Source organism: Chiloscyllium punctatum, chromosome 5 (assembly GCF_047496795.1).
Source record: "Chiloscyllium punctatum isolate Juve2018m chromosome 5, sChiPun1.3, whole genome shotgun sequence".
Classification (NCBI taxonomy): domain Eukaryota; kingdom Metazoa; phylum Chordata; class Chondrichthyes; order Orectolobiformes; family Hemiscylliidae; genus Chiloscyllium; species Chiloscyllium punctatum.
The window spans coordinates 41,361,837-41,378,567 of NC_092743.1; the positions used below are offsets into that span (position 1 = coordinate 41,361,837).

General features: G+C 58.7%; 13 non-coding genes across 13 annotated transcripts; all 13 read right to left on the reverse strand.

The window, feature by feature from the left end:
- Window positions 1-721: 721 nt before the first annotated feature.
- On the reverse strand, window positions 722-811 carry trnay-gua (transfer RNA tyrosine (anticodon GUA)). The gene is given in 2 exon segments: window positions 722-757; window positions 775-811. It is a non-coding gene; the product is annotated as a tRNA-Tyr (tRNA).
- Window positions 812-1,987: 1,176 nt separating this feature from the next.
- trnay-gua (transfer RNA tyrosine (anticodon GUA)) lies at window positions 1,988-2,077 on the reverse strand. Its single transcript is given in 2 exon segments — window positions 1,988-2,023; window positions 2,041-2,077. It is a non-coding gene; the product is annotated as a tRNA-Tyr (tRNA).
- Window positions 2,078-3,252: 1,175 nt separating this feature from the next.
- trnay-gua (transfer RNA tyrosine (anticodon GUA)) lies at window positions 3,253-3,342 on the reverse strand. Its single transcript is given in 2 exon segments — window positions 3,253-3,288; window positions 3,306-3,342. It is a non-coding gene; the product is annotated as a tRNA-Tyr (tRNA).
- A 1,176-nt stretch (window positions 3,343-4,518) lies between these two features.
- On the reverse strand, window positions 4,519-4,608 carry trnay-gua (transfer RNA tyrosine (anticodon GUA)). Its single transcript is given in 2 exon segments — window positions 4,519-4,554; window positions 4,572-4,608. It is a non-coding gene; the product is annotated as a tRNA-Tyr (tRNA).
- A 1,176-nt stretch (window positions 4,609-5,784) lies between these two features.
- On the reverse strand, window positions 5,785-5,874 carry trnay-gua (transfer RNA tyrosine (anticodon GUA)). Its single transcript is given in 2 exon segments — window positions 5,785-5,820; window positions 5,838-5,874. It is a non-coding gene; the product is annotated as a tRNA-Tyr (tRNA).
- A 1,176-nt stretch (window positions 5,875-7,050) lies between these two features.
- trnay-gua (transfer RNA tyrosine (anticodon GUA)) lies at window positions 7,051-7,140 on the reverse strand. The gene is given in 2 exon segments: window positions 7,051-7,086; window positions 7,104-7,140. It is a non-coding gene; the product is annotated as a tRNA-Tyr (tRNA).
- Window positions 7,141-8,315: 1,175 nt separating this feature from the next.
- On the reverse strand, window positions 8,316-8,405 carry trnay-gua (transfer RNA tyrosine (anticodon GUA)). Its single transcript is given in 2 exon segments — window positions 8,316-8,351; window positions 8,369-8,405. It is a non-coding gene; the product is annotated as a tRNA-Tyr (tRNA).
- A 1,175-nt stretch (window positions 8,406-9,580) lies between these two features.
- trnay-gua (transfer RNA tyrosine (anticodon GUA)) lies at window positions 9,581-9,670 on the reverse strand. The gene is given in 2 exon segments: window positions 9,581-9,616; window positions 9,634-9,670. It is a non-coding gene; the product is annotated as a tRNA-Tyr (tRNA).
- Window positions 9,671-10,845: 1,175 nt separating this feature from the next.
- On the reverse strand, window positions 10,846-10,935 carry trnay-gua (transfer RNA tyrosine (anticodon GUA)). Its single transcript is given in 2 exon segments — window positions 10,846-10,881; window positions 10,899-10,935. It is a non-coding gene; the product is annotated as a tRNA-Tyr (tRNA).
- A 1,176-nt stretch (window positions 10,936-12,111) lies between these two features.
- On the reverse strand, window positions 12,112-12,201 carry trnay-gua (transfer RNA tyrosine (anticodon GUA)). Its single transcript is given in 2 exon segments — window positions 12,112-12,147; window positions 12,165-12,201. It is a non-coding gene; the product is annotated as a tRNA-Tyr (tRNA).
- A 1,176-nt stretch (window positions 12,202-13,377) lies between these two features.
- On the reverse strand, window positions 13,378-13,467 carry trnay-gua (transfer RNA tyrosine (anticodon GUA)). Its single transcript is given in 2 exon segments — window positions 13,378-13,413; window positions 13,431-13,467. It is a non-coding gene; the product is annotated as a tRNA-Tyr (tRNA).
- Window positions 13,468-14,643: 1,176 nt separating this feature from the next.
- trnay-gua (transfer RNA tyrosine (anticodon GUA)) lies at window positions 14,644-14,733 on the reverse strand. The gene is given in 2 exon segments: window positions 14,644-14,679; window positions 14,697-14,733. It is a non-coding gene; the product is annotated as a tRNA-Tyr (tRNA).
- A 1,176-nt stretch (window positions 14,734-15,909) lies between these two features.
- trnay-gua (transfer RNA tyrosine (anticodon GUA)) lies at window positions 15,910-15,999 on the reverse strand. The gene is given in 2 exon segments: window positions 15,910-15,945; window positions 15,963-15,999. It is a non-coding gene; the product is annotated as a tRNA-Tyr (tRNA).
- Window positions 16,000-16,731: the final 732 nt, after the last annotated feature.

Consider the following 16,731-nt stretch of genomic DNA (forward strand, 5'->3'; position numbering starts at 1 on the left):
CACGCGTGAAGCTTTTGATCTTTCGGGACCACTCTCAGGGAGGCGGCGTACGCAAACGGTATTCCGTCTGCTGCAGACCAGCTGAGTGAGTGGGTGCACTCGCAGTTTTAAAAGCAAGTGGAGAATGCGGGCATCGATCCCACTACCTCACGCGTGCGCTCCAACAGTTGAACTAATCCCCCGGTAGGTGAGCCGGCCACGCTTTCGCTCCTTCCGCAGTGGATCCTGAGCAGCCACGCTCCAGGATGTGCAGGAAATCCTCTCATCCGTCGGACGGCTGAGACCAAACATTGCTGATGCCTGTCTCGCTGAAACGACCAACTTGTCGGAGGAGCGGCAGCGGCAGCTGGTGGACTCAGGCGAGGCGGAAGGCCCCATGGACGAGGAAAGAAGTGCTGAGGCGATGGCGATTGCTGATTGGAGGTGGAAACGACTTCAGCCTTGGCGCAGCCACCACGAGCGTGAGGTGACGTCGCAGGGCCCCGCCTGACTGATAGAAGACTTCATTTGGTTGCAGTGAGCACAAAGTGCTTTCATGCGTTTGTGTCGAAAACGAGGCACCCTGCTGGCCGTCAGCTGCAGCCGCAGCACGGAGACAGCTGGCTGGTTGCAGAGGGGGAAGGGCGTGTGCCGACGTGTCGCGTTTTCAGCTCATCTGTGTTGCTGTGGCCCGCGTGCTGGTGGATGCTCACTGTTTGCAAAAAGCAGCAGGGTGGGGGGCTCCTTCGAGCCGGAACTGAACCAGCGACCTAAGGATGACAGGTTGGCGAGACACTACAGTCCTCCGCTCTACCAGCTGAGCTATCGAAGGAGAGCCCAGCAGTGGCTCTCCCTTGCTGATGCTTGGCCGCGCTCCTCCACTAATGCGACGTCGTTGCCTCCCTGAAAATCTGTCACTCTGGCAGATCCTGAGCCACTGGCTGATCTCCACAGCTTCGGCCTGTGCTGGCATGAAGAAATCGTCTCGAGTGCTGATCCGAAACTGCCAGAGTCTGCCGGTACAGTACCTGACTCGCAGCTTCGTGTACATGTCAGGTTAGGGTTTGGGCCGCAGCTTACCGACCGGTTCAAGTTGCCTCCAAACACGTCCAGGACGTGCCCGCTGACCTCAGGCGACTCACCCACCACCGGTGTGATCCTTTCAAGGAGCTGACTTTCACCCCGCAGGGAAAAAACATCAACGCCGCAGGCGTTTCCCTTCGCTGCGCAGCTCGACTTCCTTCCTACGCTGCACCCTGAAACAGCAGGACCTGCCTGTCGCTCACGCGTGAAGCTTTTGATCTTTCGGGACCACTCTCAGGGAGGCGGCGTACGCAAACGGTATTCCGTCTGCTGCAGACCAGCTGAGTGAGTGGGTGCACTCGCAGTTTTAAAAGCAAGTGGAGAATGCGGGCATCGATCCCACTACCTCACGCGTGCGCTCCAACAGTTGAACTAATCCCCCAGTAGGTGAGCCGGCCACGCTTTCGCTCCTTCCGCAGTGGATCCTGAGCAGCCACGCTCCAGGATGTGCAGGAAATCCTCTCACCCGTCGGACGGCTGAGACCAAACATTGCTGATGCCTGTCTCGCTGAAAGAACCAACTTGTCGGAGGAGCGGCAGCGGCAGCTGGTGGACTCAGGCGAGGCGGAAGGCCCCGTGGACGAGGAAAGAAGTGCTGAGGCGATGGCGATTGCTGATTGGAGGTGGAAACGACTTCAGCCTTGGCGCAGCCACCACGAGCGTGAGGTGACGTCGCAGGGCCCCGCCTGACTGATAGAAGACTTCATTTGGTTGCAGTGAGCACAAAGTGCTTTCATGCGTTTGTGTCGAAAACGAGGCACCCTGCTGGCCGTCAGCTGCAGCCGCAGCAAGGAGACAGCTGGCTGGCTGGTTGCAGAGGGGGAAGGGCGTGTGCCGACGTGTCGCCTTTTCAGCTCATCTGTGTTGCTGTGGCCCGCGTGCTGGTGGATGCTGACTGTTTGCAAAAAGCAGCAGGGTGGGGGGCTCCTTCGAGCCGGAATTGAACCGGCGACCTAAAGATGACAGGTTTGCGACACGCTACAGTCCTCCGCTCTACCAGCTGAGCTATCGAAGGAGAGCCCAGCAGAGGCTCTCCCTTGCTGATGCTTTGCCGCGCTCCTCCACTAATGCGACGCCGTTGCCTCCCTGAAAATCTGTCACTCTGGCAGATCCTGAGCCACTGGCTGATCTCCACAGCTTCGGCCTGTGCTGGCATGAAGAAATCGTCTCGAGTGCTGATCCGAAACTGCCAGATTCTGCCGGTACAGTACCTGACTCGCAGCTTCGTGTACATGTCAGGTTAGGGTTTGGGCCGCAGCTTACCGACTGGTTCAAGTTGCCTCCAAACACGTCCAGGACGTGCCCGCTGACCTCAGGCGACTCACCCACCACCGGTGTGATCCTTTCAAGGTGCTGACTTGCACCCCGCAGGGAAAAAACATCAACGCCGCAGGCGTTTCCCTTCACTGCGCAGCTCGACTTCCTTCCTACGCTGCACCCTGAAACAGCAGGACCTGCCTGTCGCTCACGCGTGAAGCTTTTGATCTTTCGGACCACTCTCAGGGAGGCGGCGTACGCAAACGGTATTCCGTCTGCTGCAGACCAGCTGAGTGAGTGGGTGCACTCGCAGTTTTAAAAGCAAGTGGAGAATGCGAGCATCGATCCCACTACCTCACGCGTGCGCTCCAACAGTTGAACTAATCCCCCGGTAGGTGAGCCGGCCACGCTTTCGCTCCTTCCGCAGTGGATCCTGAGCAGCCACGCTCCAGGATGTGCAGGAAATCCTCTCACCCGTCGGACGGCTGAGACCAAACAGTGCTGATGCCTGTCTCGCTGAAAGAACCAACTTGTCGGAGGAGCGGCAGCGGCAGCTGGTGGACTCAGGCGAGGCGGAAGGCCCCGTGGACGAGGAAAGAAGTGCTGAGGCGATGGCGATTGCTGATTGGAGGTGGAAACGACTTCAGCCTTGGCGCAGCCACCACGAGCGTGAGGTGACGTCGCAGGGCCCCGCCTGACTGATAGAAGACTTCATTTGGTTGCAGTGAGCACAAAGTGCTTTCATGCGTTTGTGTCGAAAACGAGGCACCCTGCTGGCCGTCAGCTGCAGCCGCAGCAAGGAGACAGCTGGCTGGCTGGTTGCAGAGGGGGAAGGGCGTGTGCCGACGTGTCGCCTTTTCAGCTCATCTGTGTTGCTGTGGCCCGCGTGCTGGTGGATGCTGACTGTTTGCAAAAAGCAGCAGGGTGGGGGGCTCCTTCGAGCCGGAATTGAACCGGCGACCTAAGGATGACAGGTTTGCGACACACTACAGTCCTCCGCTCTACCAGCTGAGCTATCGAAGGAGAGCCCAGTAGAAGCTCTCCCTTGCTGATGCTTTGCCGCGCTCCTCCACTAATGCGACGCCGTTGCCTCCCTGAAAATCTGTCACTCTGGCAGATCCTGAGCCACTGGCTGATCTCCACAGCTTCGGCCTGTGCTGGCATGAAGAAATCGTCTCGAGTGCTGATCCGAAACTGCCAGATTCTGCCGGTACAGTACCTGACTCGCAGCTTCGTGTACATGTCAGGTTAGGGTTTGGGCCGCAGCTTACCGACTGGTTCAAGTTGCCTCCAAACACGTCCAGGACGTGCCCGCTGACCTCAGGCGACTCACCCACCACCGGTGTAATCCTTTCAAGGTGCTGACTTGCACCCCGCAGGGAAAAAACATCAACGCCGCAGGCGTTTCCCTTCACTGCGCAGCTCGACTTCCTTCCTACGCTGCACCCTGAAACAGCAGGACCTGCCTGTCGCTCACGCGTGAAGCTTTTGATCTTTCGGGACCACTCTCAGGGAGGCGGCGTACGCAAACGGTATTCCGTCTGCTGCAGACCAGCTGAGTGAGTGGGTGCACTCGCAGTTTTAAAAGCAAGTGGAGAATGCGAGCATCGATCCCACTACCTCACGCGTGCGCTCCAACAGTTGAACTAATCCCCCGGTAGGTGAGCCGGCCACGCTTTCGCTCCTTCCGCAGTGGATCCTGAGCAGCCACGCTCCAGGATGTGCAGGAAATCCTCTCACCCGTCGGACGGCTGAGACCAAACATTGCTGATGCCTGTCTCGCTGAAAGAACCAACTTGTCGGAGGAGCGGCAGCGGCAGCTGGTGGACTCAGGCGAGGCGGAAGGCCCCGTGGACGAGGAAAGAAGTGCTGAGGCGATGGCGATTGCTGATTGGAGGTGGAAACGACTTCAGCCTTGGCGCAGCCACCACGAGTGTGAGGTGACGTCGCAGGGCCCCGCCTGACTGATAGAAGACTTCATTTGGTTGCAGTGAGCACAAAGTGCTTTCATGCGTTTGTGTCGAAAACGAGGCACCCTGCTGGCCGTCAGCTGCAGCCGCAGCAAGGAGACAGCTGGCTGGCTGGTTGCAGAGGGGGAAGGGCGTGTGCCGACGTGTCGCCTTTTCAGCTCATCTGTGTTGCTGTGGCCCGCGTGCTGGTGGATGCTGACTGTTTGCAAAAAGCAGCAGGGTGGGGGGCTCCTTCGAGCCGGAATTGAACCGGCGACCTAAGGATGACAGGTTTGCGACACACTACAGTCCTCCGCTCTACCAGCTGAGCTATCGAAGGAGAGCCCAGTAGAGGCTCTCCCTTGCTGATGCTTTGCCGCGCTCCTCCACTAATGCGACGCCGTTGCCTCCCTGAAAATCTGTCACTCTGGCAGATCCTGAGCCACTGGCTGATCTCCACAGCTTCGGCCTGTGCTGGCATGAAGAAATCGTCTCGAGTGCTGATCTGAAACTGCCAGATTCTGCCGGTACAGTACCTGACTCGCAGCTTCGTGTACATGTCAGGTTAGGGTTTGGGCCGCAGCTTACCGACTGGTTCAAGTTGCCTCCAAACACGTCCAGGACGTGCCCGCTGACCTCAGGCGACTCACCCACCACCGGTGTGATCCTTTCAAGGTGCTGACTTGCACCCCGCAGGGAAAAAACATCAACGCCGCAGGCGTTTCCCTTCACTGCGCAGCTCGACTTCCTTCCTACGCTGCACCCTGAAACAGCAGGACCTGCCTGTCGCTCACGCGTGAAGCTTTTGATCTTTCGGGACCACTCTCAGGGAGGCGGCGTACGCAAACGGTATTCCGTCTGCTGCAGACCAGCTGAGTGAGTGGGTGCACTCGCAGTTTTAAAAGCAAGTGGAGAATGCGGGCATCGATCCCACTACCTCACGCGTGCGCTCCAACAGTTGAACTAATCCCCCGGTAGGTGAGCCGGCCACGCTTTCGCTCCTTCCGCAGTGGATCCTGAGCAGCCACGCTCCAGGATGTGCAGGAAATCCTCTCACCCGTCGGACGGCTGAGACCAAACAGTGCTGATGCCTGTCTCGCTGAAAGAACCAACTTGTCGGAGGAGCGGCAGCGGCAGCTGGTGGACTCAGGCGAGGCGGAAGGCCCCGTGGACGAGGAAAGAAGTGCTGAGGCGATGGCGATTGCTGATTGGAGGTGGAAACGACTTCAGCCTTGGCGCAGCCACCACGAGCGTGAGGTGACGTCGCAGGGCCCCGCCTGACTGATAGAAGACTTCATTTGGTTGCAGTGAGCACAAAGTGCTTTCATGCGTTTGTGTCGAAAACGAGGCACCCTGCTGGCCGTCAGCTGCAGCCGCAGCAAGGAGACAGCTGGCTGGCTGGTTGCAGAGGGGGACGGGCGTGTGCCGACGTGTCGCCTTTTCAGCTCATCTGTGTTGCTGTGGCCCGCGTGCTGGTGGATGCTGACTGTTTGCAAAAAGCAGCAGGGTGGGGGGCTCCTTCGAGCCGGAATTGAACCGGCGACCTAAGGATGACAGGTTTGCGACACACTACAGTCCTCCGCTCTACCAGCTGAGCTATCGAAGGAGAGCCCAGTAGAGGCTCTCCCTTGCTGATGCTTTGCCGCGCTCCTCCACTAATGCGACGCCGTTGCCTCCCTGAAAATCTGTCACTCTGGCAGATCCTGAGCCACTGGCTGATCTCCACAGCTTCGGCCTGTGCTGGCATGAAGAAATCGTCTCGAGTGCTGATCCGAAACTGCCAGATTCTGCCGGTACAGTACCTGACTCGCAGCTTCGTGTACATGTCAGGTTAGGGTTTGGGCCGCAGCTTACCGACTGGTTCAAGTTGCCTCCAAACACGTCCAGGACGTGCCCGCTGACCTCAGGCGACTCACCCACCACCGGTGTGATCCTTTCAAGGTGCTGACTTGCACCCCGTAGGGAAAAAACATCAACGCCGCAGGCGTTTCCCTTCACTGCGCAGCTCGACTTCCTTCCTACGCTGCACCCTGAAACAGCAGGACCTGCCTGTCGCTCACGCGTGAAGCTTTTGATCTTTCGGGACCACTCTCAGGGAGGCGGCGTACGCAAACGGTATTCCGTCTGCTGCAGACCAGCTGAGTGAGTGGGTGCACTCGCAGTTTTAAAAGCAAGTGGAGAATGCGGGCATCGATCCCACTACCTCACGCGTGCGCTCCAACAGTTGAACTAATCCCCCGGTAGGTGAGCCGGCCACGCTTTCGCTCCTTCCGCAGTGGATCCTGAGCAGCCACGCTCCAGGATGTGCAGGAAATCCTCTCACCCGTCGGACGGCTGAGACCAAACATTGCTGATGCCTGTCTCGCTGAAAGAACCAACTTGTCGGAGGAGCGGCAGCGGCAGCTGGTGGACTCAGGCGAGGCGGAAGGCCCCGTGGACGAGGAAAGAAGTGCTGAGGCGATGGCGATTGCTGATTGGAGGTGGAAACGACTTCAGCCTTGGCGCAGCCACCACGAGCGTGAGGTGACGTCGCAGGGCCCCGCCTGACTGATAGAAGACTTCATTTGGTTGCAGTGAGCACAAAGTGCTTTCATGCGTTTGTGTCGAAAACGAGGCACCCTGCTGGCCGTCAGCTGCAGCCGCAGCAAGGAGACAGCTGGCTGGCTGGTTGCAGAGGGGGAAGGGCGTGTGCCGACGTGTCGCCTTTTCAGCTCATCTGTGTTGCTGTGGCCCGCGTGCTGGTGGATGCTGACTGTTTGCAAAAAGCAGCAGGGTGGGGGGCTCCTTCGAGCCGGAATTGAACCGGCGACCGAAAGATGACAGGTTTGCGACACGCTACAGTCCTCCGCTCTACCAGCTGAGCTATCGAAGGAGAGCCCAGCAGAGGCTCTCCCTTGCTGATGCTTTGCCGCGCTCCTCCACTAATGCGACGCCGTTGCCTCCCTGAAAATCTGTCACTCTGGCAGATCCTGAGCCACTGGCTGATCTCCACAGCTTCGGCCTGTGCTGGCATGAAGAAATCGTCTCGAGTGCTGATCCGAAACTGCCAGATTCTGCCGGTACAGTACCTGACTCGCAGCTTCGTGTACATGTCAGGTTAGGGTTTGGGCCGCAGCTTACCGACTGGTTCAAGTTGCCTCCAAACACGTCCAGGACGTGCCCGCTGACCTCAGGCGACTCACCCACCACCGGTGTGATCCTTTCAAGGTGCTGACTTGCACCCCGCAGGGAAAAAACATCAACGCCGCAGGCGTTTCCCTTCACTGCGCAGCTCGACTTCCTTCCTACGCTGCACCCTGAAACAGCAGGACCTGCCTGTCGCTCACGCGTGAAGCTTTTGATCTTTCGGACCACTCTCAGGGAGGCGGCGTACGCAAACGGTATTCCGTCTGCTGCAGACCAGCTGAGTGAGTGGGTGCACTCGCAGTTTTAAAAGCAAGTGGAGAATGCGAGCATCGATCCCACTACCTCACGCGTGCGCTCCAACAGTTGAACTAATCCCCCGGTAGGTGAGCCGGCCACGCTTTCGCTCCTTCCGCAGTGGATCCTGAGCAGCCACGCTCCAGGATGTGCAGGAAATCCTCTCACCCGTCGGACGGCTGAGACCAAACAGTGCTGATGCCTGTCTCGCTGAAAGAACCAACTTGTCGGAGGAGCGGCAGCGGCAGCTGGTGGACTCAGGCGAGGCGGAAGGCCCCGTGGACGAGGAAAGAAGTGCTGAGGCGATGGCGATTGCTGATTGGAGGTGGAAACGACTTCAGCCTTGGCGCAGCCACCACGAGCGTGAGGTGACGTCGCAGGGCCCCGCCTGACTGATAGAAGACTTCATTTGGTTGCAGTGAGCACAAAGTGCTTTCATGCGTTTGTGTCGAAAACGAGGCACCCTGCTGGCCGTCAGCTGCAGCCGCAGCAAGGAGACAGCTGGCTGGCTGGTTGCAGAGGGGGAAGGGCGTGTGCCGACGTGTCGCCTTTTCAGCTCATCTGTGTTGCTGTGGCCCGCGTGCTGGTGGATGCTGACTGTTTGCAAAAAGCAGCAGGGTGGGGGGCTCCTTCGAGCCGGAATTGAACCGGCGACCGAAAGATGACAGGTTTGCGACACGCTACAGTCCTCCGCTCTACCAGCTGAGCTATCGAAGGAGAGCCCAGCAGAGGCTCTCCCTTGCTGATGCTTTGCCGCGCTCCTCCACTAATGCGACGCCGTTGCCTCCCTGAAAATCTGTCACTCTGGCAGATCCTGAGCCACTGGCTGATCTCCACAGCTTCGGCCTGTGCTGGCATGAAGAAATCGTCTCGAGTGCTGATCCGAAACTGCCAGATTCTGCCGGTACAGTACCTGACTCGCAGCTTCGTGTACATGTCAGGTTAGGGTTTGGGCCGCAGCTTACCGACTGGTTCAAGTTGCCTCCAAACACGTCCAGGACGTGCCCGCTGACCTCAGGCGACTCACCCACCACCGGTGTGATCCTTTCAAGGTGCTGACTTGCACCCCGCAGGGAAAAAACATCAACGCCGCAGGCGTTTCCCTTCACTGCGCAGCTCGACTTCCTTCCTACGCTGCACCCTGAAACAGCAGGACCTGCCTGTCGCTCACGCGTGAAGCTTTTGATCTTTCGGACCACTCTCAGGGAGGCGGCGTACGCAAACGGTATTCCGTCTGCTGCAGACCAGCTGAGTGAGTGGGTGCACTCGCAGTTTTAAAAGCAAGTGGAGAATGCGAGCATCGATCCCACTACCTCACGCGTGCGCTCCAACAGTTGAACTAATCCCCCGGTAGGTGAGCCGGCCACGCTTTCGCTCCTTCCGCAGTGGATCCTGAGCAGCCACGCTCCAGGATGTGCAGGAAATCCTCTCACCCGTCGGACGGCTGAGACCAAACAGTGCTGATGCCTGTCTCGCTGAAAGAACCAACTTGTCGGAGGAGCGGCAGCGGCAGCTGGTGGACTCAGGCGAGGCGGAAGGCCCCGTGGACGAGGAAAGAAGTGCTGAGGCGATGGCGATTGCTGATTGGAGGTGGAAACGACTTCAGCCTTGGCGCAGCCACCACGAGCGTGAGGTGACGTCGCAGGGCCCCGCCTGACTGATAGAAGACTTCATTTGGTTGCAGTGAGCACAAAGTGCTTTCATGCGTTTGTGTCGAAAACGAGGCACCCTGCTGGCCGTCAGCTGCAGCCGCAGCAAGGAGACAGCTGGCTGGCTGGTTGCAGAGGGGGAAGGGCGTGTGCCGACGTGTCGCCTTTTCAGCTCATCTGTGTTGCTGTGGCCCGCGTGCTGGTGGATGCTGACTGTTTGCAAAAAGCAGCAGGGTGGGGGGCTCCTTCGAGCCGGAATTGAACCGGCGACCTAAAGATGACAGGTTTGCGACACGCTACAGTCCTCCGCTCTACCAGCTGAGCTATCGAAGGAGAGCCCAGCAGAGGCTCTCCCTTGCTGATGCTTTGCCGCGCTCCTCCACTAATGCGACGCCGTTGCCTCCCTGAAAATCTGTCACTCTGGCAGATCCTGAGCCACTGGCTGATCTCCACAGCTTCGGCCTGTGCTGGCATGAAGAAATCGTCTCGAGTGCTGATCCGAAACTGCCAGATTCTGCCGGTACAGTACCTGACTCGCAGCTTCGTGTACATGTCAGGTTAGGGTTTGGGCCGCAGCTTACCGACTGGTTCAAGTTGCCTCCAAACACGTCCAGGACGTGCCCGCTGACCTCAGGCGACTCACCCACCACCGGTGTGATCCTTTCAAGGTGCTGACTTGCACCCCGCAGGGAAAAAACATCAACGCCGCAGGCGTTTCCCTTCACTGCGCAGCTCGACTTCCTTCCTACGCTGCACCCTGAAACAGCAGGACCTGCCTGTCGCTCACGCGTGAAGCTTTTGATCTTTCGGACCACTCTCAGGGAGGCGGCGTACGCAAACGGTATTCCGTCTGCTGCAGACCAGCTGAGTGAGTGGGTGCACTCGCAGTTTTAAAAGCAAGTGGAGAATGCGAGCATCGATCCCACTACCTCACGCGTGCGCTCCAACAGTTGAACTAATCCCCCGGTAGGTGAGCCGGCCACGCTTTCGCTCCTTCCGCAGTGGATCCTGAGCAGCCACGCTCCAGGATGTGCAGGAAATCCTCTCACCCGTCGGACGGCTGAGACCAAACAGTGCTGATGCCTGTCTCGCTGAAAGAACCAACTTGTCGGAGGAGCGGCAGCGGCAGCTGGTGGACTCAGGCGAGGCGGAAGGCCCCGTGGACGAGGAAAGAAGTGCTGAGGCGATGGCGATTGCTGATTGGAGGTGGAAACGACTTCAGCCTTGGCGCAGCCACCACGAGCGTGAGGTGACGTCGCAGGGCCCCGCCTGACTGATAGAAGACTTCATTTGGTTGCAGTGAGCACAAAGTGCTTTCATGCGTTTGTGTCGAAAACGAGGCACCCTGCTGGCCGTCAGCTGCAGCCGCAGCAAGGAGACAGCTGGCTGGCTGGTTGCAGAGGGGGAAGGGCGTGTGCCGACGTGTCGCCTTTTCAGCTCATCTGTGTTGCTGTGGCCCGCGTGCTGGTGGATGCTGACTGTTTGCAAAAAGCAGCAGGGTGGGGGGCTCCTTCGAGCCGGAATTGAACCGGCGACCTAAAGATGACAGGTTTGCGACACGCTACAGTCCTCCGCTCTACCAGCTGAGCTATCGAAGGAGAGCCCAGCAGAGGCTCTCCCTTGCTGATGCTTTGCCGCGCTCCTCCACTAATGCGACGCCGTTGCCTCCCTGAAAATCTGTCACTCTGGCAGATCCTGAGCCACTGGCTGATCTCCACAGCTTCGGCCTGTGCTGGCATGAAGAAATCGTCTCGAGTGCTGATCCGAAACTGCCAGATTCTGCCGGTACAGTACCTGACTCGCAGCTTCGTGTACATGTCAGGTTAGGGTTTGGGCCGCAGCTTACCGACTGGTTCAAGTTGCCTCCAAACACGTCCAGGACGTGCCCGCTGACCTCAGGCGACTCACCCACCACCGGTGTGATCCTTTCAAGGTGCTGACTTGCACCCCGCAGGGAAAAAACATCAACGCCGCAGGCGTTTCCCTTCACTGCGCAGCTCGACTTCCTTCCTACGCTGCACCCTGAAACAGCAGGACCTGCCTGTCGCTCACGCGTGAAGCTTTTGATCTTTCGGGACCACTCTCAGGGAGGCGGCGTACGCAAACGGTATTCCGTCTGCTGCAGACCAGCTGAGTGAGTGGGTGCACTCGCAGTTTTAAAAGCAAGTGGAGAATGCGGGCATCGATCCCACTACCTCACGCGTGCGCTCCAACAGTTGAACTAATCCCCCGGTAGGTGAGCCGGCCACGCTTTCGCTCCTTCCGCAGTGGATCCTGAGCAGCCACGCTCCAGGATGTGCAGGAAATCCTCTCACCCGTCGGACGGCTGAGACCAAACATTGCTGATGCCTGTCTCGCTGAAAGAACCAACTTGTCGGAGGAGCGGCAGCGGCAGCTGGTGGACTCAGGCGAGGCGGAAGGCCCCGTGGACGAGGAAAGAAGTGCTGAGGCGATGGCGATTGCTGATTGGAGGTGGAAACGACTTCAGCCTTGGCGCAGCCACCACGAGCGTGAGGTGACGTCGCAGGGCCCCGCCTGACTGATAGAAGACTTCATTTGGTTGCAGTGAGCACAAAGTGCTTTCATGCGTTTGTGTCGAAAACGAGGCACCCTGCTGGCCGTCAGCTGCAGCCGCAGCAAGGAGACAGCTGGCTGGCTGGTTGCAGAGGGGGAAGGGCGTGTGCCGACGTGTCGCCTTTTCAGCTCATCTGTGTTGCTGTGGCCCGCGTGCTGGTGGATGCTGACTGTTTGCAAAAAGCAGCAGGGTGGGGGGCTCCTTCGAGCCGGAATTGAACCGGCGACCTAAGGATGACAGGTTTGCGACACACTACAGCCCTCCGCTCTACCAGCTGAGCTATCGAAGGAGAGCCCAGTAGAGGCTCTCCCTTGCTGATGCTTTGCCGCGCTCCTCCACTAATGCGACGCCGTTGCCTCCCTGAAAATCTGTCACTCTGGCAGATCCTGAGCCACTGGCTGATCTCCACAGCTTCGGCCTGTGCTGGCATGAAGAAATCGTCTCGAGTGCTGATCCGAAACTGCCAGATTCTGCCGGTACAGTACCTGACTCGCAGCTTCGTGTACATGTCAGGTTAGGGTTTGGGCCGCAGCTTACCGACTGGTTCAAGTTGCCTCCAAACACGTCCAGGACGTGCCCGCTGACCTCAGGCGACTCACCCACCACCGGTGTGATCCTTTCAAGGTGCTGACTTGCACCCCGCAGGGAAAAAACATCAACGCCGCAGGCGTTTCCCTTTACTGCGCAGCTCGACTTCCTTCCTACGCTGCACCCTGAAACAGCAGGACCTGCCTGTCGCTCACGCGTGAAGCTTTTGATCTTTCGGGACCACTCTCAGGGAGGCGGCGTACGCAAACGGTATTCCGTCTGCTGCAGACCAGCTGAGTGAGTGGGTGCACTCGCAGTTTTAAAAGCAAGTGGAGAATGCGGGCATCGATCCCACTACCTCACGCGTGCGCTCCAACAGTTGAACTAATCCCCCGGTAGGTGAGCCGGCCACGCTTTCGCTCCTTCCGCAGTGGATCCTGAGCAGCCACGCTCCAGGATGTGCAGGAAATCCTCTCACCCGTCGGACGGCTGAGACCAAACATTGCTGATGCCTGTCTCGCTGAAAGAACCAACTTGTCGGAGGAGCGGCAGCGGCAGCTGGTGGACTCAGGCGAGGCGGAAGGCCCCGTGGACGAGGAAAGAAGTGCTGAGGCGATGGCGATTGCTGATTGGAGGTGGAAACGACTTCAGCCTTGGCGCAGCCACCACGAGCGTGAGGTGACGTCGCAGGGCCCCGCCTGACTGATAGAAGACTTCATTTGGTTGCAGTGAGCACAAAGTGCTTTCATGCGTTTGTGTCGAAAACGAGGCACCCTGCTGGCCGTCAGCTGCAGCCGCAGCAAGGAGACAGCTGGCTGGCTGGTTGCAGAGGGGGAAGGGCGTGTGCCGACGTGTCGCCTTTTCAGCTCATCTGTGTTGCTGTGGCCCGCGTGCTGGTGGATGCTGACTGTTTGCAAAAAGCAGCAGGGTGGGGGGCTCCTTCGAGCCGGAATTGAACCGGCGACCTAAGGATGACAGGTTTGCGACACACTACAGCCCTCCGCTCTACCAGCTGAGCTATCGAAGGAGAGCCCAGTAGAGGCTCTCCCTTGCTGATGCTTTGCCGCGCTCCTCCACTAATGCGACGCCGTTGCCTCCCTGAAAATCTGTCACTCTGGCAGATCCTGAGCCACTGGCTGATCTCCACAGCTTCGGCCTGTGCTGGCATGAAGAAATCGTCTCGAGTGCTGATCCGAAACTGCCAGATTCTGCCGGTACAGTACCTGACTCGCAGCTTCGTGTACATGTCAGGTTAGGGTTTGGGCCGCAGCTTACCGACTGGTTCAAGTTGCCTCCAAACACGTCCAGGACGTGCCCGCTGACCTCAGGCGACTCACCCACCACCGGTGTGATCCTTTCAAGGTGCTGACTTGCACCCCGCAGGGAAAAAACATCAACGCCGCAGGCGTTTCCCTTCACTGCGCAGCTCGACTTCCTTCCTACGCTGCACCCTGAAACAGCAGGACCTGCCTGTCGCTCACGCGTGAAGCTTTTGATCTTTCGGGACCACTCTCAGGGAGGCGGCGTACGCAAACGGTATTCCGTCTGCTGCAGACCAGCTGAGTGAGTGGGTGCACTCGCAGTTTTAAAAGCAAGTGGAGAATGCGGGCATCGATCCCACTACCTCACGCGTGCGCTCCAACAGTTGAACTAATCCCCCGGTAGGTGAGCCGGCCACGCTTTCGCTCCTTCCGCAGTGGATCCTGAGCAGCCACGCTCCAGGATGTGCAGGAAATCCTCTCACCCGTCGGACGGCTGAGACCAAACATTGCTGATGCCTGTCTCGCTGAAAGAACCAACTTGTCGGAGGAGCGGCAGCGGCAGCTGGTGGACTCAGGCGAGGCGGAAGGCCCCGTGGACGAGGAAAGAAGTGCTGAGGCGATGGCGATTGCTGATTGGAGGTGGAAACGACTTCAGCCTTGGCGCAGCCACCACGAGCGTGAGGTGACGTCGCAGGGCCCCGCCTGACTGATAGAAGACTTCATTTGGTTGCAGTGAGCACAAAGTGCTTTCATGCGTTTGTGTCGAAAACGAGGCACCCTGCTGGCCGTCAGCTGCAGCCGCAGCAAGGAGACAGCTGGCTGGCTGGTTGCAGAGGGGGAAGGGCGTGTGCCGACGTGTCGCCTTTTCAGCTCATCTGTGTTGCTGTGGCCCGCGTGCTGGTGGATGCTGACTGTTTGCAAAAAGCAGCAGGGTGGGGGGCTACTTCGAGCCGGAATTGAACCGGCGACCTAAGGATGACAGGTTTGCGACACACTACAGTCCTCCGCTCTACCAGCTGAGCTATCGAAGGAGAGCCCAGTAGAGGCTCTCCCTTGCTGATGCTTTGCCGCGCTCCTCCACTAATGCGACGCCGTTGCCTCCCTGAAAATCTGTCACTCTGGCAGATCCTGAGCCACTGGCTGATCTCCACAGCTTCGGCCTGTGCTGGCATGAAGAAATCGTCTCGAGTGCTGATCCGAAACTGCCAGATTCTGCCGGTACAGTACCTGACTCGCAGCTTCGTGTACATGTCAGGTTAGGGTTTGGGCCGCAGCTTACCGACTGGTTCAAGTTGCCTCCAAACACGTCCAGGACGTGCCCGCTGACCTCAGGCGACTCACCCACCACCGGTGTGATCCTTTCAAGGTGCTGACTTGCACCCCGTAGGGAAAAAACATCAACGCCGCAGGCGTTTCCCTTCACTGCGCAGCTCGACTTCCTTCCTACGCTGCACCCTGAAACAGCAGGACCTGCCTGTCGCTCACGCGTGAAGCTTTTGATCTTTCGGGACCACTCTCAGGGAGGCGGCGTACGCAAACGGTATTCCGTCTGCTGCAGACCAGCTGAGTGAGTGGGTGCACTCGCAGTTTTAAAAGCAAGTGGAGAATGCGGGCATCGATCCCACTACCTCACGCGTGCGCTCCAACAGTTGAACTAATCCCCCGGTAGGTGAGCCGGCCACGCTTTCGCTCCTTCCGCAGTGGATCCTGAGCAGCCACGCTCCAGGATGTGCAGGAAATCCTCTCACCCGTCGGACGGCTGAGACCAAACATTGCTGATGCCTGTCTCGCTGAAAGAACCAACTTGTCGGAGGAGCGGCAGCGGCAGCTGGTGGACTCAGGCGAGGCGGAAGGCCCCGTGGACGAGGAAAGAAGTGCTGAGGCGATGGCGATTGCTGATTGGAGGTGGAAACGACTTCAGCCTTGGCGCAGCCACCACGAGCGTGAGGTGACGTCGCAGGGCCCCGCCTGACTGATAGAAGACTTCATTTGGTTGCAGTGAGCACAAAGTGCTTTCATGCGTTTGTGTCGAAAACGAGGCACCCTGCTGGCCGTCAGCTGCAGCCGCAGCAAGGAGACAGCTGGCTGGCTGGTTGCAGAGGGGGAAGGGCGTGTGCCGACGTGTCGCCTTTTCAGCTCATCTGTGTTGCTGTGGCCCGCGTGCTGGTGGATGCTGACTGTTTGCAAAAAGCAGCAGGGTGGGGGGCTCCTTCGAGCCGGAATTGAACCGGCGACCTAAAGATGACAGGTTTGCGACACGCTACAGTCCTCCGCTCTACCAGCTGAGCTATCGAAGGAGAGCCCAGCAGAGGCTCTCCCTTGCTGATGCTTTGCCGCGCTCCTCCACTAATGCGACGCCGTTGCCTCCCTGAAAATCTGTCACTCTGGCAGATCCTGAGCCACTGGCTGATCTCCACAGCTTCGGCCTGTGCTGGCATGAAGAAATCGTCTCGAGTGCTGATCCGAAACTGCCAGATTCTGCCGGTACAGTACCTGACTCGCAGCTTCGTGTACATGTCAGGTTAGGGTTTGGGCCGCAGCTTACCGACTGGTTCAAGTTGCCTCCAAACACGTCCAGGACGTGCCCGCTGACCTCAGGCGACTCACCCACCACCGGTGTGATCCTTTCAAGGTGCTGACTTGCACCCCGCAGGGAAAAAACATCAACGCCGCAGGCGTTTCCCTTCACTGCGCAGCTCGACTTCCTTCCTACGCTGCACCCTGAAACAGCAGGACCTGCCTGTCGCTCACGCGTGAAGCTTTTGATCTTTCGGACCACTCTCAGGGAGGCGGCGTACGCAAACGGTATTCCGTCTGCTGCAGACCAGCTGAGTGAGTGGGTGCACTCGCAGTTTTAAAAGCAAGTGGAGAATGCGAGCATCGATCCCACTACCTCACGCGTGCGCTCCAACAGTTGAACTAATCCCCCGGTAGGTGAGCCGGCCACGCTTTCGCTCCTTCCGCAGTGGATCCTGAGCAGCCACGCTCCAGGATGTGCAGGAAATCCTCTCACCCGTCGGACGGCTGAG